Source organism: Budorcas taxicolor, chromosome 9, assembly GCF_023091745.1.
Source record: "Budorcas taxicolor isolate Tak-1 chromosome 9, Takin1.1, whole genome shotgun sequence".
In the NCBI taxonomy this organism is placed as follows: domain Eukaryota; kingdom Metazoa; phylum Chordata; class Mammalia; order Artiodactyla; family Bovidae; genus Budorcas; species Budorcas taxicolor.
Window position 1 is genome coordinate 14,653,999 of NC_068918.1, and position 12,115 is coordinate 14,666,113.

The following is a 12,115-nucleotide window of genomic DNA, read 5'->3' on the forward strand; positions in this document are numbered from 1 at the left end:
GCAGAACGGTTTCTAACTAAAATCACTGCACGTAATCATTTAAATATTAGTGAGTCTTTCCTTGTTCCCAGTGTTCTGGCAGTAGACTGTTTTGTAGGCTTTTTTGGCTCCAGTGCAATATAACTGTCTGTATTCACACTTTGCAAGAGAAATATATATAATTCATATATTATAAATTATAATAATTTATATATTATATATAATTTATATACAAGCAACATATATAATTTAAAATTTTCTGGTAACTACATTAAAAAATAGAAACAGGTAAAAATAATCTTGATTATATTTATCCCATTAGAGCAAATATATTGTCATTCCAACATGCAATCAATATAAAATTGACGTGACATAAAAATATTAGACATTTTACATTTTTTGATATCGCCTTCAAAATTCTACTGTGTATTTTTTACTTATAGCACATTCAAATACTAAATTTTTATTAGAAGTACTTTCTCTGTACTTAAGTTCATAAAATTTACATTTGAAAAATTAAATTCACATACCCAGGTTGTTCTAACCATACTTTAAAGTTTTCTTGGAACTGAATTAAGTATTATTTCTAAAATTTTAATTAAAATTAATTGAATTAAAAATTTTAATTTCCCTGTCAGATCAGCACATTTCAACATCTCAGTAGGTGACATGTGTCTAATAACTATCCTATTAAACAGCAGGCTTATAATCCAAAGTTTATTGGTCCTTTTCATATGCACACTAAATTTTTGACATGTTCTTCTTGAAATCCAGAATCTTTTTGCTCTCCTCAGTCTTCCAGATTCTTGATGCTTACTTTATGATGTTGAATAGAATTGTAACGTAGTTGACCCTTTAACAACACTGGTTTGAACTGAGTGGGTCCACTTATATGCAGATTTTTTTTTCCACTAAATATATTGGAAAATTTTTTGAAAATTTGTGATAGTTTGAAAAAACTCCCAGATAAATCATGTAGCCTAAAAATATCACAAAAATTAAGATAAAGGTATGTTATGAATGTATAAGATATACATAGATATACATATACAAAATGTGTTTTAACTAACTATTTATGTTATTGATAAGACTTCCAGTCAACTGTAAGCTTTTAGTAGTTAAGTTTTGGGGGTATCAAAAGTTACATGTGGGTTTTTGACTTTGTAGGACCTTGGTTCCTCTAACCCCCACACTGCTCAGGATCAACTGTATTTTAATGTTTGGCACTAGTAGCGTATTTAAACAAGTATGCAAAAATCAAGAATTTAAAAGCTTTCAAGTTTATAACATTACAGTTCTTTTTCAGTGAATGTAATGAAAACAGTAATGGAATCATGTAATTTCATTGAATATAGGCACAGAGGCACTATGTTAAAACAAAAAATTAAAAATTTCTAGCATATAAGCATTTAAGGATTCGTTGCATTAAATCCTGTTTGTGTATTTGCCCTTACTTTTTTGCTTTTTAATTTTGTCAACCTGGCAAAATATTATCACGATGCTCTCATACAGCCTTTTCCATCAAGTCTTAACCCTAAAACTTTTTTCTTGTACCTCCTAAATATATTGCTTTTCACATATGCAATGAGCATTACCACCAAACAAACAATTTAAATATATCCCAGGATTATCCTACATAAACTAAAACTAGTCTGTCTTATTTCCCTTTCCTACATGCTTATTATTTATATGGTGTACATATCATTTCCATTGTTGGACAGTACATTTTGTGTGCTGTTTTTCCTTTATGCCTGTAATATCTTCTTAGGAATAAAACTAAAATAAATGTTAACCGTTAACTGGTTTGGTTTTTTGTTTTTGTTTTGAATGAGATTTCTGAAAGTTGGAGAGGGACTGTAGTGTTCTCTGAATAGCATATTCACATATTATGTAGAAAACATCTAGAGGCACTTTATTGGTGGTTAGAGGTAAGGTAAATAAGAACATCCCTTCACATTAAATGAAGAATAATTCAATAATATATTTTTGCAATATAGTGGTTGATTAACCTTGGATAGGCTTCCTGCCCACCCCACCTTTTGATCTTCTCGCCTGTTTCCAGAGTATCTATGTTGTTTTTCTCTTTGGTGGGGTTTTTTACTGAAACTTGATGGTATTGTCTTCACTGAGATGTCTAAAGTTGATCATATTTGAAAGCTGAGAGTATTTTCTGTATCTCTTTTTTTTGACACTGTAACTGATGGAATGATTCCTTTAAAAATTATAAATCTAATTTTGTCTTCATGCACTTAGTACTTTTTTGTAAAATCAGTGCCCTGGATCTCTATACCCAAATGTCCAAACATGTCATTCCTTTCTATTTTCAGAAGGTTACTTTGTTGTGAAGCTATCTGAACCATAGTTATGTAATATAGACCATACAACTAAGTATTATAAATGTATACAAGTATAACTGAATTTATAGTATGAATCCTATTAACATAATGTCACCCGTTGTTCTATAATCTTCATATGAAAAAGATTAATACAGAAGTAATAATAAGCTAATGACAGTTTTACCATTTAAACAAGATTTGTTTTTTTTTAATGTATTAATACAAGATTTTTCAAAGAAAGAAAATGGACAGGTTCAGTTCAAATGGCCACCTTTAATCTTTGGCATTATAATATTACAGTTCTCATGCTGTTACAGAGACAGTGATCTGCTGCCATGAAGGGAGTGTGAACTTGGAATCGTCTAATCTGAGCTCTTCTGCTAAATATTAATCTTATTTTCTGTGATCTTGGGCAAGTTCTGTATTGAACTTCCCTGAGCCTCAGTTTGTTGGTTTTTTTTTTACCTTTGAAGTAGAGGAAATAACCTCCCTCCATTCGGCACCCACTCTGTGTACCCAGCAGTGGACTAGCCACACCTTGGTGAATTCTGCCCTTCCCAACACTTTCCTTCTACTTGGGAGACACACATTAAACAAGTAATTACACATTTAATTATAGCTGTGATAAATGTATGAAGGAAAGTATAGAGTGGTCGGAATGTGGGAAATGGGGTGATCTGACCTAGATCAGGGGCCAGGGAAGGCTTTCTCGAGGAAGGGTTGTCTGAGTGCAGCTCTAGAGGAGTCAGCGCAGGTGAGGTGGGATGCAGAGAGCACTAGACAGAGCAGGGAGCATCTGCACAGGCTCTCGGGCCGCGAGGAGCGCCGCGCGGACGGTGAGGGAGACGCCGCTGTCGGTGCAGGTGGGGGCCGGGCCTTACAGAGCCTTGTCACTGTACTAAGCCTTTTATTCTTTGTCTTAGCAGCAATGGAAAGACACTGAAGGGAAAAAGGCAAGTGACATAGTCAGATTTGTGTGTCAGAAACGTTACTCTGACTGCAGTGTGGGGTATGGATCGAGAAACAGAAATGGTTGTGGGGAGATGTGCAGTAGTGCAGGTGAGAGGTGGTGATAACATGTGCTAACACCATGGGGGAGTGAAGACAGAAATGGATGGATCAGCCATGTGTGGAGGAGGAAAAGCCCATGAGCTGTAGGAATGGATTGGTAGGGTGATGAGTGATTGCTAACATTTATTGAGTGTTTAATAAGTGGCAAGTACTGTATACACAGTACCTGGGGAAGGAAATGGCAACCTACTCCAGTACTCTTGCCTGGAGAATCCCACGGATGGAGGAGCCTGGTGGGCTACAGTCCAAGGGGTCGCAAAGGGTCGGACACGACTGAGCGACTTCACTTCACTGTATACACAGGGCCTTCCCTGGTGGCTCAGATGGTAAAGAACCTGCCTGCAATGTGGGAGACCTGGCTTCAATCCCTGGGTCGATAAAATCCCCTGGAGACGGGAATGGCTACCCACTCCAGCATCCATGCCTGGAGAATTCCATGGACAGAGGAGCCCAGCAGGCTACTATACATAGAATCGCGAAGAGTTGGACATAACTGAGCGACTAACCCTTTCACTTTTTTCCCCTACTGTATACACTGTCTTAACTTAATCCTCATAGTAATTCTTTTTTTTTTTTTTTTAATTTTAAAATCTTTAATTCTTACATGCGTTCCCAAACATGAACCCCCCTCCCACCTCCCTCCCCATAACATCTCTCTGGGTCATCCCCATGCACCAGCCCCAAGCATGCTGTATCCGGCGTCAGACATAGACTGGCGATTCGATTCTTACATGATAGTATACATGTTAGAATGCCATTCTCCCAAATCATCCCACCCTCTCCCTCTCCCTCTGAGTCCAAAAGTCCGTTATACACATCTGTGTCTTTTTTGCTGTCTTGCATACAGGGTCGTCATTGCCATCTTTCTAAATTCCATATATATGTGTTAGTATGCTGTATTGGTGTTTTTCTTTCTGGCTTACTTCACTCTGTATAATCGGCTCCAGTTTCATCCATCTCATCAGAACTGATTCAAATGAATTCTTTTTAACGGCTGAGTAATACTCCATTGTGTATATGTACCACAGCTTTCTTATCCATTCATCTGCTGATGGACATCTAGGTTGTTTCCACGTCCTGGCTATTATAAACAGTGCTGCGATGAACATTGGGGTACATGTGTCTCTTTCAGTTCTGGTTTCCTCGGTGTGTATGCCCAGCAATGGGATTGCTGGGTCATAAGGTAGTTCTATTTGCAATTTTTTAAGGAATCTCCACACTGTTCTCCAAAGTGGCTGTACTAGTTTGCATTCCCACCAACAGTGTAGGAGGGTTCCCTTTTCTCCACACACTCTCCAGCATTTATTGGTTGCAGATTTTTGGATCGCAGCCATTCTGACTGGTGTGAAGTGGTACCTCATTGTGGTTTTGATTTGCATTTCTCTAATAATGAGTGATGTTGAGCATCTTTTCATGTGTTTGTTAGCCATCCGTATGTCTTCTTTGGAGAAATGTCTATTTAGTTCCTTGGCCCATTTTTTGATTGGGTCGTTTGTTTTTCTGGAATTGAGCTGCAGGAGTTGCTTGTATATTTTTGAGATTGGTTGTTTGTCAGTTGCTTCATTTGCTATTATTTTCTCCCATTCAGAAGGCTGTCTTTTCACCTTGCTTATATTTTCCTTTGTTGTGCAGAAGCTTTTAAGTTTAATTAGATCCCATTTGTTTATTTTTGCTTTTATTTCCAGAATTCTGGGAGGTGGATCATAGAAGATCCTGCTGTGATTTATGTCTGAGAGTGTTTTGCCTATGTTCTCCTCTAGGAGTTTTATAGTTTCTGGTCTTACATTTAGATCTTTAATCCATTTTGAGTTTATTTTTGTGTGCGGTGTTAGAAAGTGATCTAGTTTCATTCTTTTACAAGTGGTTAACCAGTTTTCCCAGCACCACTTGTTAAAGAGATTGTCTTTACTCCATTGTATATTCTTGCCTCCTTTGTCAACGATAAGGTGTCCATATGTGTGTGGATTTATCTCTGGGCTTTCTATTTTGTTCCATTGATCTATATGTCTGTCTTTGTGCCAGTACCATACTGTTTTGATGACTGTGGCTTTGTAGTAGAGCCTGAAGTCAGGCAAGTTGATTCCTCCAGTTCCGTTCTTATTTCTCAAGATTGCTTTGGCAATTCGAGGTTTTTTGTATTTCCATACAAATCTTGAAATTATTTGTTCTAGTTCTGTGAAAAATATGGCTGGTAGCTTGATAGGGATTGCATTGAATTTGTAAATTGCTTTGGGTAGTATACTCATTTTCACTATATTGATTCTTCTGATCCATGACCATGGTATATTTCTCCATCTATTAGTGTCCACTTTGATTTCTTTCATCAGTGTTTTATAGTTTTCTATATATAGGTCTTTAGTTTCTTTAGGTAGGTATATTCCTAAGTATTTTATTCTTTTCGTTGCAATGGTGAATGGAATTGTTTCCTTAATTTCTCTTTCTATTTTCTCATTATTGGTGTATAGGAATGCAAGGGATTTCTGTGTGTTGATTTTATATCCTGCAACTTTACTATATTCATTGATTAGCTCTAGTAATTTTCTGGTGGAGTCTTTAGGGTTTTCTATGTAGAGGATCATGTCATCTGCAAACAGTTAGAGTTTTACTTCTTCTTTTCCAGTTTGGATTCCTTTTATTTCTTTTTCTGCTCTGATTGCTGTGGCCAAAACATCCAGAACTATGTTGAATAGTAGCGGTGAAAGTGGGCACCCTTGTCTTGTTCCTGACTTTAGGGGAAATGCTTTCAATTTTTCACCATTGAGGATAATGTTTTCTGTGGGTTTGTCATATATAGCTTTTATTATGTTGAGGTATGTTCCTTCTATTCCTGCTTTCTGGAGAGTTTTTATCATAAATGGATGTTGAATTTTGTCAAAGGCCTTCTCTGCATCTATTGAGATAATCATATGGTTTTTATTTTTCAATTTGTTAATGTGGTGAATTACATTGATTGATTTGCGGATATTGAAGAATCCTTGCATCCCTGGGATAAAGCCCACTTGGTCATGGTGTATGATCTTTTTAATGTGTTGTTGGATTCTGATTGCTAGAATTTTGTTGAGGATTTTTGCATCTATGTTCATCAGTGATATTGGCCTGTAGTTTTCTTTTTTTGTGACATCTTTGTCAGGTTTTGGTATTAGGGTGATGGTGGCCTCATAGAATAAGTTTGGAAGTTTACCTTCCTCTGCAATTTTCTGGAAGAGTTTGAGTAGGATAGGTGTTAGCTCTTCTCGAAATTTTTGGTAGAATTCGGCTGTGAAGCCGTCTGGACCTGGGCTTTTGTTTGCTGGAAGATTTCTGATTACAGTTTCAATTTCCGTGCTTGTGATGGGTCTGTTAAGATTTTCTATTTCTTCCTGGCTCAGTTTTGGAAAATTGTACTTTTCTAAGAATTTGTCCATTTCTTCCACGTTGTCCGTTTTATTGGCATATAATTGCTGATAGTAGTCTCTTATGATCCTTTGTATTTCTGTGTTGTCTGTTGTGATCTCTCCATTTTCATTTCTAATTTTATTGATTTGATTTTTCTCTCTTTGCTTCTTGATGAGTCTGGCTAATGGTTTGTCAATTTTATTTATCCTTTCAAAGAACCAGCTTTTGGCTTTGTTGATTTTTGCTATGGTCTCTTTTGTTTCTTTTGCATTTATTTCTGCCCTAATTTTTAAGATTTCTTTCCTTCTACTAACCCTGGGGTTCTTCATTCCTTCCTTTTCTAGTTGCTTTAGGTGTAGAGTTAGGTTATTTATTTGACTTTTTTCTTGTTTCTTGAGGTATGCCTGTATTGCTATGAACTTTCCTCTTAGCACTGCTTTTATAGTGTCCCACAGGTTTTGGGTTGTTGTGTTTTCATTTTCATTAGTTTCTATGCATATTTTGATTTCTTTTTTGATTTCTTCTGTGAATTGTTGGTTATTCAGAAGTGTGTTGTTCAACCTCCATATGTTGGAATTTTTAATAGTTTTTCTCCTGTAATTGAGATCTAATCTTAATGCATTATGGTCAGAAAAGATGCTTGGAATGATTTCGATTTTTTTGAATTTATCAAGTTTAGATTTATGGCCCAGGATGTGATCTATCCTGGAGAAGTTTCCATGAGCACTTGAAAAAAAGGTGAAATTCATTGTTTTGGGGTGAAATGTCCTATAGATATCAATTAGGTCTAACTGATCTAATGTATCATTTAAAGTTTGCATTTCTTTGTTAATTTTCTGTTTAGTTGATCTGTCCATAGGTGTGAGTGGGGTATTAAAGTCTCCCGCTATTATTGTGTTATTGTTAATTTCCCCTTTCATACTTGTTAGCATTTGTCTTACATATTGTGGTGCTCCTATGTTGGGTGCATATATATTTATAATTGTTATATCCTCTTCTTGATTGATCCTTTGATCATTATGTAGTGGCCTTCTTTGTCTCTTTTCACAGCCTCTGTTTTAAAGTCTATTTGATCTGATATGAGTATTGCCACTCCTGCTTTCTTTTGGTCTCTATTTGCGTGGTATATCTTTTTCCAGCCCTTCACTTTCAGTCTGTACGTGTCCCTTGTTTTGAGGTGGGTCTCTTGTAAGCAGCATATAGAGGGGTCTTGTTTTTGTATCCGTTCGGCCAGTCTTTGCCTTTTGGTTGGGGCGTTCAACCCATTTACGTTTAAGGTAATTATTGATAAGTATGATCCCGTGACCATTTACTTTATTGTTTTGGGTTCGGGTTTATACACCCTTTTTGTGTTTCCTGTCTAGAGAATATCCTTTAGAATTTGTTGGAGAGCTGGTTTGGTGGTGCTGAATTCTCTCAGCTTTTGCTTGTTTGTAAAGCTTTTGATTTCTCCTTCGTATTTGAATGAGATCCTTGCTGGGTACAGTAATCTGGGCTGTAGGTTATTGTCTTTCATCACTTTAAGTATGTCTTGCCATTCCCTCCTGGCCTGAAGAGTTTCTATTGAAAGATCAGCTGTTATCCTTATGGGAATCCCCTTGTGTGTTATTTGTTGTTTTTCCCTTGCTGCTTTTAATATTTGTTCTTTGTGTTTGATCTTTGTTAATTTGATTAATATGTGTCTTGGGGTGTTTCGCCTTGGGTTTATCCTATTTGGAACTCTCTGTGTTTCTTGGACTTGGGTGATTATTTCCTTCCCCATTTTAGGGAAGTTTTCAACTATTATCTCCTCAAGGATTTTCTCATGATCTTTCTTTCTGTCTTCTTCTTCTGGGACTCCTATAATTCGAATGTTGGAGCGTTTCATATTGTCCTGGAGGTCTCTGAGATTGTCCTCGTTTCTTTTAATTCGTTTTTCTTGTTTCCTCTCTGATTCATTTATTCCTACCATTCTATCTTCTATTTCACTAATCCTATCTTCTGCCTCCATTATTCTACTATTTGTTGCCTCCAGAGTGTTTCTGATCTCATTTATTGTGTTATTCATTATATTTTGACTCTTTTTTATTTCTTCTAGGTCCTTGTTAAACCTTTCTTGCATCTTCTCAATCCTTGTCTCTAGGCTATTTATCTGTGATTCCATTTTGATTTCAAGATTTTGGATCATTTTCACTATCAATATTCAGAATTCCTTCTCAGGTAGATTCCCTACTTCTTCCTCTTTTGTTTGGTTTGGTGGGCAACTCTCCTGTTCCTTTACCTGCTGAGTATTCCTCTGTCTCTTCATCTTGGTTATATTGCTGCGTTTGGGGTGGCCTTTTTATATTCTGGTAATTTGTGGAGTTCTCTTTATTATGGAGCTTCCTCACTGTGGGTGGGGTTCTATCAGTGGCTTGTCAAGGTTTCCTGGTTAGGGAGGCTTGGTTGGAGTTCTGGTGGGTGGAGCTGGGTTTCTTCTCTCTGGAGTGCAGTGGAGTGACCAGTAATGGGTTATGAGACATCAAGCGTTTTGGAATAATTTTGAGCTGCCTGTATATTGAAGCTCAGGGGAGTGTTCCTGTGTTGCTGGAGAATTTGTGTGGTATGTCTTGTTTTGGAACTTGTTGGCCCTTGGGTGGAGCTTGGTTTCAGTGTGGGTATGAAGGCATTTGATGAGCTCCTATTGCTTAATGTTCCCTGAATTCAAGAGTTCTCTAATGGTTTCAGGCTTTGGATTTAAGCCTCCTGCTTCTGGTTTTCAGTTTTATTTTTACAGTAGCCTCTAGACTTCTCCATCTATACAACACCGATGATAAAACATCTAGGTTAAAGATGAAAAGTTTCTCCACTTTGAGGGACACTCAGAGAGGTTCACTGAGTTACAAGGAGAAGAGAAGATGGAGGGGGTAGTTAGAGGTGACTGGAATGAGATGCGGTGAGATCAAAAGAGGAGAGAGCAAGCTAGCCAGTAGTCACTTCCTTATGTGCGCTCTATATTCTGGACCGCTCAGAGGTATTTACGGAGTTATACGGGGAAGAGGAGAGGGAGGAAGCAGACAGAGGTGGCCAGGAGGATAAGAGAGAGGAATGAGAAGGAGAGAGACAAATCCTGCCAGTAACCAGTTCCTTAGGTGTTCTCCACCGTCTGGAACACACAGAGATTCACAGAGTTGGATAGAGAAGAGATGGGGGAGAAAAGAGACAGAGGCCACCTGGTGGAGAAAAAGGAGAGTCCAAAGGAGGAGAGAGTGGTCAAGCCAGTAATCTCGCTCTCAGATAAACTTGGGTAGTGAAGTTTGGGTTTTTAAATGTACAAATTTGACAACAAAAACCTAATCGCAAAGATTAAAAATCTAGAGTAGAGGTTGGATTTTCAAAAATACAATATTAAAGAAAAGAAGCAGAAGGAAAAAGGAAGAAAGAAGAAAAAAAAAAGAGAGAGAGAAAAAAAAGAAAAAAAAAAGAATTATTTTAAAAAAAAAAAAAACCACCAACAACCATCCAAAGACTATATATGGTGTTTGCCTTAAAAAAAAAAAAAAAGCCTTTTTTTTTTTAAATAGTAATAGTAGGTTATAGAAATAAAAATTAGAGGAGAAATAGAAGACTTAACAATTTTAAAAAAGTTAGAAAAAAAATAGGGATGATTTTAAAAATAGTAAAAATATATCTGGCCCTTCTCTGATGTTGTGGGCCGTGTGGGATCACTTCCAAGGTGGTTCCCTCTGTTTAACTTCTTCTGTTTGCTGGTTTTTTAGGCTCACTAGTTCAGTTGCGCTGTGGGGAGGGGGGATGCTGCAAACAAATAGCACTGTAGTGTCTCAGCTGACCTGTCCCTTCTCGAGGCGCACAAACCGCTGCGGCTCTACGATGCTCAGCCGGGAACCGTCTGGGGCCGGCCCTAGGCTGCGTGCACTTCCCCGGTCCAAGCCGCTCAGGTTCGGCGCTCAGGCAGCCCTCAGAGGCACAGATTCGGCTGGGACTGCGCTTTGTGCCCTTCCCAGGTCCGAGTAGCTCAGGAGTTTGGCGAGCGCGATCGCCGCGGCGTGTCACCTTTTCTGCCGCTGCTGCTCAGCTTTCTGGGTGAACCGCTGGCGCCCCCCGTGAGGCAGATGGTGACTGTCCAGCACCCCCAGAAGTCTTAGCAAAGAAGCCTGCTTGCAGTTAGGTAAGTAAAGTCTCTCCGGGTCTGCAATTGCCCCTTTCCAGCCCTTACGGCTCTGGCTGCCTGTCCCCGGCGGGGGATGGTCTGCAGCCGGCTTATTCTGTTCCGTCCTTTGTTCTGTGCTCGGTCCTGGCGGTGTCTTCTGTTCGAGCTTTTCGGGCGGTAGCTACCCCACAGTCTGGTCTGCTAGCCCAAGTTAGATCGTTCTGGTTGCGCGTGGGGCGTTCCTGCCCGATTCTTACAAAGCACTGCAGCCCGCGCCTCCCGCGCGCCCCTGCCCTGCCCCCACTAGCTTGTGGGGAATGCAGGCGTCTGCGCTGCTTTTCCGCTGGGGGAGTTACTGTTGGGCTTGTAATCTGTTGGTTTTAATTATTTATTTATTTTCCCCTTCCTGTTATGTTGCCCTCTGTGTTTGCAAGGCTCGCCACCGACTCGGCAGGGAGAGTGTTTCCTGGTGTTTGGAAACCTCTCTTCTTAAAATTCCCTTCCCGGGATGGGCTTCCCTTCCCGGGACGGAGCTCCCTCCCCACCTCCTTTGTCTCCTTTTTCGTCTTTTATAGTTTTTCCTACCTGTTTTTGAAGACAATGGTCTGCTTTTCTGGTTGCCTGATGTCCTCTGCCAGCCTACAGAAGTTGTTTTGTGGAGTTTGCTCAGTGTTGAAATGTTCTTTTGAGGAATTTGTGAGGGAGAAAGTGGTCTTCCCGTCCTATTCCTCCGCCATCTTTCTAGGTCTCCATAGTAATTGTTAAATGTACAAACTATTGCCATCTCTGTTACATAGATTAGGTAACCTGGGTTTGGAGAAGATTAGTAATTTGCCAAATGGGAAAATGTCAGAGCCTTAGCAAACTAGTGGCCAGCACCCTTGACCACTGTACTGGAATGGATGTAGGGAAAGTGGGGAGGAGTGGTGGATAAGGTAGCAAGAAGCGCCCTTGGCCGTCTGCCTTCCTGGTTGGATGAACAGTTGTGTCACTCACTGAGGCAAAGATCTCTGGGAGAGGCCCAGCTTTGTGGCAGCATTTGGAGTGTATATCTTCAGGGGTCGTCCATAGGATCACTTCTTAGTCATCTTATTCAGTGCTCTGGCACAGTTGCCCAAGGAGTTCATGATGTATACGGCTTTTGTTTACTTACTAAACCAGAGAATAGGCCTGATGGTTATACTCATCCCATCTTTACAGAGAAGGAACAGTCGATCTATTCCAG

At 39.1% G+C, this 12,115-nt stretch overlaps 1 protein-coding gene across 1 annotated transcript in view; it reads left to right on the forward strand.

The window, feature by feature from the left end:
• The window catches only part of DOP1A (DOP1 leucine zipper like protein A), a 129,505-nt gene that overhangs the window by 74,371 nt on the left and 43,019 nt on the right, over positions 1 to 12,115 (forward strand). The window lies entirely within an intron of this gene.